Genomic DNA, 13,516 nt, shown 5'->3' on the forward strand with positions numbered 1-13,516 from the left:
ATAGCGCCTTTAACGTAGAAAATAGTCTCCGGGCTCTTCACAGAGATGAAATTAGCCAAATAGACGCCAAGCCAAAGAAGAAGATAGTAGGAGGGATGACCAAAAGCTTGGCTACAGGTGTGGCATTTTAGAAGGGTCTTAAAGGAGTTGGAGAGGCGGAGTGGTTTAGGCAGTGGTGGAACTTGGTTTGCTCGACTGGGTGGGGGGTGGGGGTGGTCAAACTCAAGATTTGCCTAACTGGGCAGGAAGGGAACCGTGCTGGGGACTGGGGAATACTGACATACCTAGCCTGAAGGCCGAGCCAGGAATTGCACAGACCTGCAGGCCTAGCCTGGTGGTCAAAGACAGGTGTTGCAGCTTCCTGGGAGCAAAATGGTCTTCCAAAGCTGCCTTAGCCAAAGGTCAACCCCACTAGTTCAGCCAGAGTTTAAAGGGGGAATTCCTAAACAACTGAAGGTACGGCTGACAGTGGTGGGCGAAGGGAGTGGGGAAAGCATGAGAGGCCAGTGTTCTGGGGGTGATTTTTGTCGGGTTGGAGGAGGTTATAGCGATTGGGAGGAGCAAGGCCCTGGAGGGATTCAAATAAGAGGATGACCATTTTAAATTGGAGGCATTCGGGGACAGGAGCCAGCAAGGTCAGGGGTGATGGATGAGCAGGACTTGGTTGGGGATGGGAATGCAGAATATAGGATGAGAGGCTGATCAGTAGAGCATTAGAATAGTCGAGTCTGGAGGTGACAAAGGCATGGATATGTATTTCAGCAGACGGGTTGAGGCAGGAGCAGAGATGGGCAATGTTACAGGGATGGGAGACGACCCCATATCTTAGGATGATGTTGCCAAGGGGCAGGATGTAGATAAGGAAGATGAGGGGGCCAAGGTAAATCCTTCAGGGGCTCCAGAAATAATGGTGCAGGGGCTGGAAGAGAAGCCACTGCTGGAGAAGCTCTGGCTACAATAGTGGAACCAAGTGAGGGCTGGGCAACGGAGGAGAAGCGGTAGAGGAGGATGGCGTGGTTGACCGTGTCAAAGGTTGCAGAAAGGAGAAGGAGGGCAAATGCACCACAATCACAGAGGATGTCATTTGTGACTTTGATTTGGGCCATTGCAGTACTGTGGCAGGGATGGAAACCTGATCAGAGAGATTCAGATGTGGAGTTGTGGGAAAGGTGGGCACGAACTTGTGAGGCAACAACATGTTCAAGGACTTTGGAGAGGAAAAAGGGGTTGGAGATGGAGTGGCAGGGGAGAGTGAAGTGCAATAGCGCTTGATGTGGTCCAGCCAGATCTGGTGATGGATGGTTAAACCACTTTTGTGTACCAGATTCGCTCAAGTCTGCAACCCTTGGACTTGAGTGAGCGAAGATGGGGGCCATACCAGGGGGAGTGGCCAGGATGGGAGACAGTAAGGCCTAGAAATTGGCCTGAGGCGCCAAGTTCGCCTGGGCGCTGGAATTTGCGCCGCGATCGCCGCAAATTCAGTTGAAGTGCCCCTAGAGGGAGACGGGGCGCTGCGCACACCGATGACGTCATCGGTGGCGGCGCAGCGAAAAAGGCTAACGCCACCATTAGCGCCCCTGCTGAATATCGCGGGAGGTGCAGCCAGTGGCGCTACAGCCACTGACTGCCTCTTTAGGCGCTAACCGGTGGCGCTACTCACCCAATTTCTCCCCCTAAAGGTTTTACTGTGGCTAAGGCCATCAAAGGTAGAGGTGAGGGAGTGGTTGAGCAGATAGATATGCAGATGTATTTAGGCGAATGAAAAGCTAAAGGCTAGGCATTTGGCAGCTTGAAAGTAGGTAGAGTGGGTGGTGAGCGGTATATGGATGTGGTTAGAGATGGGTCTTGTCTGTGATTGAGACTATGGTAGTTGAGAGGCTACGTGAGATGGCAAATTTGTTGGAGCGGCCGTGAATATGGGTAGGAGAGTTTATGTGGAGGGGAGAGTTTTAGGTAGGACAGGAGGACAGTGAAATCAGAGGTGAGAGGGCAAGGTGAGTTCAGATGGAGATTGAAATCACCAAAGATGAGGAGTGGCTCAATCTAGTGGCTGTGGGAAGAAAGGAGGGAGGATATCTCCGTGAGAAACTCAGGATCAGGCTTGGGGAGACAGTAGAGAACGAGGATTTTAAAGAGGGATGAGAGGGGTGGAACAAGGTGCTTGAAGAAGGAGATGGTGCCAGAGGTGAAGGGAGAGACCAGGGTGTGATTTGGTGATGAGGACCACACTGCCACCATGCTACAAACATGCCTTGGATGTGCACATGGAATGTTTTGGATATTGGTGGGAGGACGAATACCTGTGGCAGTATCTCCCAAAATTTCAAAAGTGTGGAGTGTTTCTCTAAATTATAGAATGGAGCTGAAGTCCAGAATTTCTTGTAATAAGCCAGGAAGAGAAGTTGGGTGTATAAAACAAAACCCAGAAGGTTCTGTAGAAACAGACAGACAGAAGGTCAAGTGCTGACTTGTAAAATTGTTGCCACTTATTATTAAAACCTTCTGTTCTATATAAAGAGCCATGTTTGGAGTTCTGTCTGTTAACAGTTGAAGGCTCTGTGATCTGGTTACTTTATGTTGGTCTTCATCTGTCCTTCACATTTGCTTTTGGGCCCATGCATAAAGTTGCTGTTTTCTACATCTCCTCCAAGTGTAGTTCAGTCTTTGACAGGTTGGAGAGAGTAAAAGAAAGAGTCTTTATTAATTATCTTCCACACGCCCTCCGTTGGAGCAAAGCCTATCTTGATAGGTTTTGGGGGAAACCTTGAAAGTGTCATCATGATGTTGCAGATAGATGGTGCTGAGCATGATCTTGTGTCATGTGAAGCCCAAAGACCTGCCACAACGCATCGGTTCAATTTTTGTCCAGCTAAAAGTTGCAATTGTTGCTCCTCGAGTAAGATTCATCATTGTCTGAATTGGGTCAACTTCTTCAGTCCAACTGCAAGAGTTCGTTAGATCTGGTAAGATCAGCTATGATCTCAGACGAAGATCAGCCATGATCTCATTGAATGGCGGAGCAGGCTCGAAGGGCCGAATGGCCTACTCCTGTTCCTATCTCTATGTTTCTAGACAAACACCAGAATGTCACTATATTCTCAGCAGTGGGCAGTCTGGGTTTAATTTCAGGCCACCAGCCTACGCTGATTGGTACCAATTGCCAAACGTCCAAGAAAATGCCAACATACAACCTTCCCCCCAAGTCACTTACAAACTTATGCAAAACAAAATAAAATAAAATTGCTGGTCTGTTTACAAGGGAGAGAAAAAAAAACAAAGCTATACTCTTTAGACCATATGGTAACGCCATTAGCCAATCAAATGCTCCCTAAATGGCCATATGGAGAACAAATAAAGCCGGCAACATAAACAGACTGTTAGCATATGGTGGAGGCGTTGGAGTGTGTCCACATCTGGGCTGCAGCGAGAAGACCTGGTACACCCTTTGGCCCTGATATATTGCCCGCATCAAAACTAACTTAAGTGCCTCAGTAGTTGGATCAGCATGACTGCACCACCATCTGCCAAAGGCTTTATTTTTTAAATTTATTTTGGTATATCTATTTCAGCACAATGTGAGCTTTGAAGCATGTGGGAAAGGAGAGTAATTTGGACCAGAATGCATTTTGATTTGAGAGTCCAGTAATACGGAAGGGCGTTTCATTGTTGAAACTTTCAACACGTGATCACCAGTTAGATCTGTCTTGATTTTCTCTGATTACAGTAGGAAATGTAAAAAAAACTAATGGTTGCAAGTTTCTAGCGATTGGTTTGCTATATGCTGTAAAATCTGAGCAGATTTCATGATTTCCCCCCCCCTTCCAAACAAAAGTGGCCTTTTCAGTGACCTTGTTGAAAGTTAATTATTTTCATCGAAATGAATGCGAAACAGAGTGCACTGCACTGGTGGCAGTAGGAGGTCACCAAGATATTGTATACACGTTAACTCCAAGAACCTTTCAAGTGACTGGGAAAGCTACTTCAAAGTATTGTGACTGCAGAAGCTTTGTTGTTAACATGCTGATGGATAATGCAGAAGGAATTTCTACAATTTTTCTGGAATTTCATTTGAATCCGATTCATAACACTAATTGCTTTGAATATTCCTAGTGAAAGGGACACTGTCGATATGTTGGGAGTTTTGGTGACAAGCTAAGAGTCTTGGATGAGATGCTCAGAAACCTCAGCTAAGTGTTATGTTGACCTTTGAGGTGAGATACAGCTGCACAAGGGTTTTACAATTTTTGATTTCTTTTAAATATTTCTATCGAGTGACAGGACAACAGTATCATAATTTGCAGGCTAGCAGATTGAGCTCGTGTAACTCCCAGTCCACTAACCTAGACATGTGGAAGACGTGGAAGCTTTTTTTAGGCGCCGCCCGGGGCTGATTTTAAAGTCCCATTTTCCTACTTCCTCCTCACAGATACAATAAGGGTAACAGCTCTGGCATGTTTTATTGGGAAAGCATTGCGCGGGATCCTACTCGCCTTCTGAAACATTGGGGTTGATTTTCCTGGAGCCGTCAGGCGGGGTTTCAGGCGTGTGGGGGGGGGGGGGGAAATCCCGAATTCGGGGGTCCCGACACCATCCTGCCCAAAACCCCACTCCATGCAAGTTTCAGAGGCAGCGGGTACCCGCCCCGCACTGGGACCCGCTGACCCCAGGCGAGAAGGGATTAGTGCCAATTTACTGCCTGTTAACAGGCAGTTTTTAGCCTAATCCCTAATTTGAGGGGTATCGTGTGGGATTCCCGATGGCTCCAAACCACGCCAGGTTAGAGGAGTCGGGCCGTCGGGTTGAAGGAGTTGGAGGGGTTGCGATGTCGGTGTTCAGGTGAGTGATGGGTGCATGAGCGCAACGGTAAGTGTGTTTGGTGTGTCTAAAGTGTGTAAAGAACTTTTACTTACCTGTACTTAAGAGCCTTTCTTCCTGTAGACGTCAGGAGTCCATCACTCAGCCGGCACTTAAAGCTGAATGGCTGCGATCTGTGAAAAGTGACAGCCTTCAGCTTTGAGTGCTGCTGAGAGTTCTAACTGAGTCTGTGCAGAAGGACTCATGTTAGAACTCAGACTGTCAGTGTTTGGCAGCTTCAAACAGCTGTGAAACACTGATATTTCATTTGTCAAGAACTCTTGACAGATGAAATTGCAGTCTGTGACGTCACCTGTTGCCGGGTGGCCCTTAATTGGCCTGCTGAGCCCGCTGGGCGGGCTCAACAAGGTCAATCAAGGGAAAATCACACGGATTGGCCGGAAGTTGTAGTCCCGCCTCCTTCCCGACAGCTTCGGGAAAATCAACACCATTGTTTCTTTATTATCTAAAAAAACGATTGCAAGCAGAGCGTTCTGTCTGTGTGCGTGTGATCATCCAGGTTCTTGCATTGAGCAGGAATATGAACGTTTTACAGGATTTCCATTTACGTAAATCCTTAAAACAAGGCTGCCTGACTTTGAAAATACAATATTGCGGAGACCAAATGCAGATTAGGTGACCGCTTTGCGGAACACCTCCATTCAGTCCGTAAGGGTGACCCCGAGCTTCCGGTCGCCTGTCATTTTAATTCTCCGCTCCACTCTGACCTCTCTGTCCTCGGCCACTTACACTTAGGCACTTTACAGCCTTCTGGACTCGACATTGAGTTCAACAATTTCAGACTATAACCCCTGCCCCCATTTTTCAGGCGGCTGTCGATGATTCTGCCATCCCCATTTGCAACATTTAATGTCTCCTGCCTCCTACCCTAGCACAGACTATTCCTTCAATTCCTTCCTCCCCTCCCCCTTTCCCTGCCTCTGCACCAGCATAAAACCTGTTACATCTCTAACTTTTTCCAGTTCTGATGAAGGGTCCCAGACCTGAAACGTTAACTCTGTTTCTCTCTCCACGGATGCTGCCTGGCCTGCTGAGTGCTTCCAGCATTTTCTGCTGTTATTTTTGAAAATGCACTGATGCGAATACGATGTGCCATCGCTGCAATATTAAATTTTAAGTCTAGAAGTATGTTTGTTTCATTACAGTAAGCCAAGGCCTCGCCTCCATGTAGTTCTGTACAGCGGGCAAGATTGTCATAGCTAGTGTATCAAACTGAAAGGGTCCAGTAGGCCACCAAATTTGATTTGCTTTGGGAGAAATGTAGAGATTAGATTATCTCTGCTCTTTCAAATAATCAGGATCGAGTGCAAACCAATCTGGTGGGTATATTGCGTTTAATCGGAGTTTTAGACGGAATATAACACCATATACAGCAAAAACATACGACTGTAACAAGCAGCTGGTACAGGCCTCGATCGGACAGACAGCTGGCGTGTGTGAACAGCTCTCCTTCTTGTCTCATATCTCTCTCTCTCTCTCTCTCTCTCTCTCTCTCTCTCTCCTTGAACTACCCAAGAGTGTTAGACTAGGGTCAGCATGGGTCCACTCTCTGAAGAGTGTTAGACCATCGATTCACTCTTGGGAGCTCTTCACTCCACTCCATTGTCTGCACCAAGGGCTTTTCAGGTCTTGCTTTGATTCTCTTTTTTAGGAGTGGACCTGATGTAGAACATGGACAGGACCATTTAACCTGTAAGGGTTCCTCTTAAACCAAGGTGCCCAATGGTATGTTGAGTTCTTTGTCTTAACTTGCCGATGAAAGCCCGCCCCGAAGGGGTCTCATGCTTTTGCTCACATGTCTTTCCTGTTTCCACATTCTGAAGGCCCATCCATCTGAATTCCACTTATCTCTCCTTCCCCTCCCAAGTTTGGAGTCAGACATGCCATTCTCGGCCTCCAGATGTTCGTAGCTACTTGTTCTCAGTTATTTATGTTCAAGCTGTTCATGCAGCTTTAGCTGTGCAAAACTATTTCATTCCATTATCAGACTATTGTACCATGGAATGAATCATTAAATTCCCAAAGATATCCTCTATTCTATTCTCATACACTGGTTAACTTACGCATTTTAAAGCAGCTTTGTTAAACAAAGTCAGAATCCTAACTTGGCGTTATAATATGGTTATTAGCAGTAATGGAAGAAACATAGGCGTTGGGCCTTAGTTTGTTCAGATTAAAGATACATTAAACAAAGTTGAAATCCTAACTTACTAACAGCAGATAGCTAGCCTGGGAAGCAAGGTCATATGTGACTTGCCACGTACAGAATGTTATAACTTCCGTAGGGAACCAAAAACATAAGCAAATTCTAAGCATCTATCCAGCTATTCTAATACTAGTCTGAGGAGACACTTGTCTCAAGTTCTAATACAATCATCTAAACACCGTATTATTCGCATCACAATTTCATTCACATAACCATATACATTTTAGATGCCCTAATTTCTAACAGAAGCCTGAAGTAAACAATGTTTTTTCTCTCTTCTCAGGTTTTCATCCCTGATGCCCTGAGGGTGTTAACTCATTGTGGAACATAGTTCCACTGCCTCTGGGCACCGCATCCAAGTGACCATTGTTCATGTGTAATCCTAGACACTGAATGCAGCCATTGGTATTCAACCATGGAAGGGCATCATAGCCAAGCTTAATCCTGTCCTGACCAAGGCCCATGCATGTACACTTTACAATTGGGGGCGAGGGGGGGCGGGGGAATTTCACTGGATAATGAACAAGAAAGCGAAAATAGTCCAGAGGTGCTAATGCCAATTTTAGTGCTTTGCTGTCTACCCAGTTGAGATTAGTTAACTCGGCATTGACCAGAAATAAAACTTGGCATCTTATTGTCTGTAGAGCTCAATTGAACATTGCCTTTACCAACCCAGTCCTTTAAGAGAGGTGGCAGGTTTCGCTGCTTTTAACAAACATTCAACTCCTAGCCAGAAAGTTAAAACTTTGGCATCAGTGTGTAAGGCATATTATTAAAGTGTTAAGTCACATGAAAATCAGACATTGTGGGCTCTTAGAATTTGTGTGCTTTAAAATTCTGGTGTTTAATTGCATCATATGAGTCTTTAATTTCTGCCTGCTGATAATTATTTGCCTTTTGAAAATTACATGGCCTGGATAATTGTGTCATCCCAGCTAGCAGAGAATACATGCTAGTGATGATGGAAAACTGAAAATAAAAGTACTTGGGAACGAGCTAGAGTAGGCCAGTCAGTCCCACAAGCCTGTCCTGACATTCAGTTAGATCATGGATGGTCTATACCTCAATTCTATTTACTCGACTTTGCTCCATGTCCCTTCACATCCTTACCTAACAAACATAAATCGATCTCAGTCTTGACAATTTCAATTGACCCAATAGCCACAGCCTTTTTGGGGGAGAGAATTCCAGATTTCCACTACCCTTTTATGTGAGAAAGTGCTTACTGACTCCTAAATGGCCGAGCTCTAATGTTAAGATTATGCCCCCATGTTCTGGATTTCCCCGCCATTCTCCGTATCTAGCCTATTGAATTCCTTTATCATTTTAAAGACCTTGATTAGATCACTCCTCAACTTTCTATACTAAAGGGAATACAAACCAAGCTTATGAAACCTGTTCTTTGAATTTAACTCCATAAACCCTGGTATCATTTTGGTGAATCTGCACTGTACTTCCTCCAAGGCCCTTCCTGAGGTTCAGTGCCCAAAACTGAATGTAGTATTCCAGATGGAATCTGACCAAGGCTCTGTACAACTGGAACATCACTTCCTGACTTTAATGTTCTAACCTCCTTGAGATAAAGGCCAATACACTAATCGGCCTTTTTGATTACTTTTTGTACCTGTGCACTAGCTTTTTAGTGATTTGTGTACATGGACTCCGAAATCACTTTGCTCCCCTGCAGCGCCGAGTCTCTCCCCATTTAAGAAAATATTCTGATTTGCCTTTCTCGGATCCAAAGTGGGCAACATCACACTTAGTCTGTCTTAAGTACCTTTGTAACTTCCTGCTCACATCTACACAACTTACGGTGTCTTCTGAATTAGTGTCATCTGCAAACTTGATCCAAGTCATTAACATGTTGACGTAAGAAAACTACTAGGCACTTAGTCTGAGTATTAAACGAGGCTTAAATCAACTGTTTTTCAACATGGAGATCTAGTTGTGTCCTTCACTAGTTCCTGTTAAAGAATGTCCTGAGCAAGCTGGGCCCACGCCCGAGTATTTATACTCTCCCTGGACAGCGCCACCAGCAGGCCGCCCAGTATTATTTCCTAAGTCATTTCCACATGAATGACAAGATTCATGTCACATGTATACGGTGAAAAGCTGATGGCACACTGCATTGCTACAGCTGCAGCCCAATTTCGCTGCCCTTTCTAAAGATCCTATAGCCTAGAATATTTGGCTCCCAATTATGCCCAGCTTGTAGCCAGGTCTTTGTAATGGCTACTACGTCATACACATTAAGCTGAATTTGTACTTCTAACTCACTTGTTTTATTTCTTATGCCATTTGCATTTGTGTACAGAACTCTTATTTGAGTAACTGCCCCCACCCTCAATTGACTTGCTGTGTGGCTTTTCCCCTCTGGGTTTTAAGTTACTCATTCGTTAGAAAAGCTAAGGCCCCAGCACAGACCCCTGGGGAACTCCACTAGTCACATCAACCCCCGAACAGAAAACATTGCCTTTATCTCTACTCCCTCTCCTACCTTCGAACCAATTACCAACCCATTTCACAAGGTTACCTCCAATTACCTGCGCTTTCATTTTTGCTAATTATCTCCTGTGTGGAACATTATAGATGCCTTCTGGAAGTCCATATAGACAACATTCAGATACACTTCCCCTATCTACCATCTACCATGGTCAAACCTAATATCAAATCCAGTCATGTTATGGTCACTATTTGCAAGATGTTCTCTTACTGTCAGATTGATTCTGACTAATTTGTTACTCATCACTAAATCCAGTGTGGCCTGTTAAGTCATCACTAAATCTAGTATGGCTTGCTCCCTTGTCAATTCTAAAACGCACCGTTCAAGAAAACCGTCCCAAATACATTCTAAAAATTCATTGCCTTTGCTAGTGGAGTGGATCTGCTTCTCCCATTCTATGTGAAAATTAAAATCTCTCATTACAACCGCATTGTTTTTGCTACATGCTTCCCTGATCTCCGCATTTTTACATCCCCTCATTACATCACTATTATCCGGTCTGTAGGCAACTCCTCCCAGAGTCTTGCATCCTTTGCTGTTCCTCAACTCTACCCATAATGTTTCCACTGCCTGATCGCCCTTACTGAAATCTTTGTACTGTTGCAATTGGGTCTTTTGTCATTATAGGTACTACTTCTTTCCCAAATTTCCCCATCCTGTCTAAAGATCCTTTAGCCTAGAATATTTAGCTCCCAATCATGCCCAGCTTGTAGCCAGGTTTGTGTAATGGCCGCTACATCAAACCCATTAAGATGAATTTGTACTTCTAACTCACTTGTTTTATTTCTTATGCCATGTGCATTTGTGTACAGAACTCTTATCCGGGTAACTGCCCCCACCCACCTTGCTGGTATTTTTCTCAAACTTCTTGATTTGCTGTGTGGCTTTTCCCCCTCTGGGTTTGAAGTTATTCATTAAGAGTTGAAATGCTGTGCTCAGCTGTAGGAATGCAGTGTGCCATCAAGTGGCACAAGCTTTGGAGCAAGTCACCCATGTCTGCTCTCTCAGCCAAGGAACAGTGTGTGGCGATATAGAAACTAAAACAGGGGGAAAGTGTAAATTAAATTGAAACATATAAGATTGTGAAGGGGTTGGATCGGGTGGATGCGGGGAAGATGTTCCCGATGATGGGTGAAACTAGAACTAGGGGGCATAGTCTTAGAATAAGGGGCTGCGCTTTCAAAACTGAGATGAGGAGGAACTACTTCACTCAGAGGGTGGTAGGTCCATGGAATATGCTGCCCCAAAAAGCTGTAGAAGCTACATCATTACATAAATTTAAAACAGAAATAGACAGTTTCCTAGAAGTAAAGGGAATTAAAGGTTACGGGGAGCGGGCAGGAATTTGGACATGAGTCTAGGCTCGGATCGGTCATGGCCCTGTGGGTAGCGGAGCGGGCCCAGGGGCCGTGTAGCCTGATCCTGCTCCTATTTCGTGTGTCTAATTCTGTTAGATTCAGGAGATGGTTCTGTGATAGTAGATTGGCGGTTAGGATCAGATCAGCCATGATCTTATTTGAATGGTGGAGCAGGCTCGAGGGGCCGATTGGCCTACTCCTGCTCCTATTTCTTATGTTCTTATAAATACAAATTGGGCTTTGATGTTGTCCAAATTTAAAGTCTGGATATAAGTAAAAAGAAAAGAAACTACAAATGCTGGAAATCTTAAATAAAACCAAAAAATGCTCTCAATGAAAGCTCCTTTAAGAACACTGGTACTGATGCCCTGTCAAGAATATTCATCAAGGGCACCAGATTAACCCTTCACCTTAACTCTCTTACCACCCAATTTCTGCCTAGTAGTTAATGAAAGCTAAATTTGATTCGCTGAACTGTTTTACAGTCAACCAGTTTGGTTTATATTAGCATCTAGAGTACCAACCTCACATCAGGATCCTCACAACCTATGACTAATTTGTTACTCATCACCTTTCTTGCCAATTATCGTAGAAGTCAGGGAACAGTCATGAACTAGCACGTGTTTATCAAGCCTGGAATCATAGTCAGCACAGTGTAAACTCAAACATTGAGTTACGCAAATAATTAGTAGATATGGTTAATTGACAAAATAAATAAAAGGGGCTACAAAGGCGGTTCAGTTCTGTCACAGTAACTCAGCATTCACTGCTCGATGATGATTATAAATTTACAGTAGAGATCAGTGTTTGAGATTGATATGAATTGGTGAGATTAATTTAGGATTAGACTCCTTAGCTAACTGACAAGTTAACATCTGTAGATAGCCAGCCTGCTGAATAGATTAAAGTCTATGGGGGAAAAATTCACTATCACCCCGTTTGGGGCACCATTATCGGCCGTGCGCAAAGTTTAGCGCCTGGCGCTAATTATCACCTCCGACGGCAAACTTGGCTTTTATCGCCCCTGGAGGTGATTGGAGCACTAAATCAGGCGTTTCACACCTGTCTTAAGGTGCAAAGGCCGAGGAGCGAGGCGCTACCTCAGAGCGCTGGCGAGGCAAGGAAGGGCAAATCAAAATGAACCTGGAAAGTGCTGCTCAGTACTCAAAACTCCTTCACACAGCGTTGAATCTCTCCAGAAGTCAGTCAGTCTCTCTCTCTCTCTCTCTCTCTCTCTCTCTCTCTCAGAATGCGTGGGGCAAAAATGTCACCAACAAAAAAAAGGCAGGAAAGCGGTCACCTTTAACTAGCGCTCCCCCAGTCCCTTTTTTCTGACTGCAAAACGCTCCCCTCAACCTGTCGTTGCTAGCGGCAGGCGGTAAGGCAGGGGGTGCCACTCAATATCCGGTCCCGGGGGCGTTGTGCACTCGACTGACGTCATGATCTGCCGGCGCAGGAAATTGCGGCGGTAATGTTTAGCGCCGCCGCAAAATGTCAAGTTAATTTCGTGAGCGACGCAAATATTGCCGCGCCCGGGCGCTAGTTGCTTTGCGCCCCATTAGTGCCCTCTTAAGGCGCTAACGGGAGGCGCAAACAACTGAATTTTCCCCCCCATATGCTTGTAGTTGGCAATATTTCCAGAACTTGTACAACCTCGTCCTTATGAGCTGGTGCAAATGAGCTGTTTGCCTCATTTTCCTTTGAGAGGATGGTGTTATCCTCCCGAGAAGTCAAAGTGATGAACTTTTGTCTATGGAGGTGCTATGTATGTATTCCTGTGCTGGTAGCTGTACCTGGACCAGCTGGCTTAAATTTCACCACTCTTAGATTCAGAGAAACTTGTACATCTAAGTGACTCACTTATGTCTGCCTGTATCTGGCTGGTATAGCCGTACAATCTTAACTTCTGTAACCTCACGCTCTCTGTCGGAGGCGCACTTTCCGATTTTACCCTTCCACATACACCAGACACAGAATTCCTAAACCTTCTACTAAAAAGACTACTGCAAGAAATTCTAAAAAGAGTTAGAACTAAACTTAAGGTCCGAAAAAGTTTAATGTTAAAAACGCAGTACAAATTTCCCCGTCCTGTCTAAAGATCCTATAGCCTAGAATATTTCGCTCCCAATCATGCCCAGCTTGTAGCCAGGTTTATGTAATGGTCGCTACATCAAACCCATTAAGATGAATTTGTACTTCTAACTCACTTGTTTTATTGCTTATGCCATGTGCATTTGTGTACAGAACTCTTATCCAGGTAACTGCCCCCACCCACCCTGCTGGTATTTTTCTCAAACTTCTTGATTTGCTGTGTGGCTTTCCCCCCCTCTGGGTTTGAAGTTATATCCATATATCCATAATTTCCAAAGAAACCTCTCAATTCTATTGACCAATCTAAGTGGCACACATGTTAGAAGAGTTCGGCCCTTCTGGTGTCAATCACTTCACACAGGCCTGTTGGCACCCTTGGTGACCTCCAAATAAAGGAAGCGCTGGCACCTAGACCTGCGTTGGTCGTTCCTTTGCTTCCTAGCTACTCCGGTCAGCAAAGAGTTGCGCACAGGCTCAAATGAG

General features: G+C 45.0%; 1 protein-coding gene across 4 annotated transcripts in view; it reads left to right on the plus strand.

The window, feature by feature from the left end:
* The window catches only part of LOC147115559 (transcription factor Dp-2-like), a 215,395-nt gene that overhangs the window by 138,821 nt on the left and 63,058 nt on the right, over positions 1-13,516 (plus strand). The window lies entirely within an intron of this gene.

This window comes from Somniosus microcephalus, chromosome 6 (assembly GCF_052327205.1).
Source record: "Somniosus microcephalus isolate GS21.2 chromosome 6, FLI_Smic_1.0, whole genome shotgun sequence".
Taxonomy (NCBI): domain Eukaryota; kingdom Metazoa; phylum Chordata; class Chondrichthyes; order Squaliformes; family Somniosidae; genus Somniosus; species Somniosus microcephalus.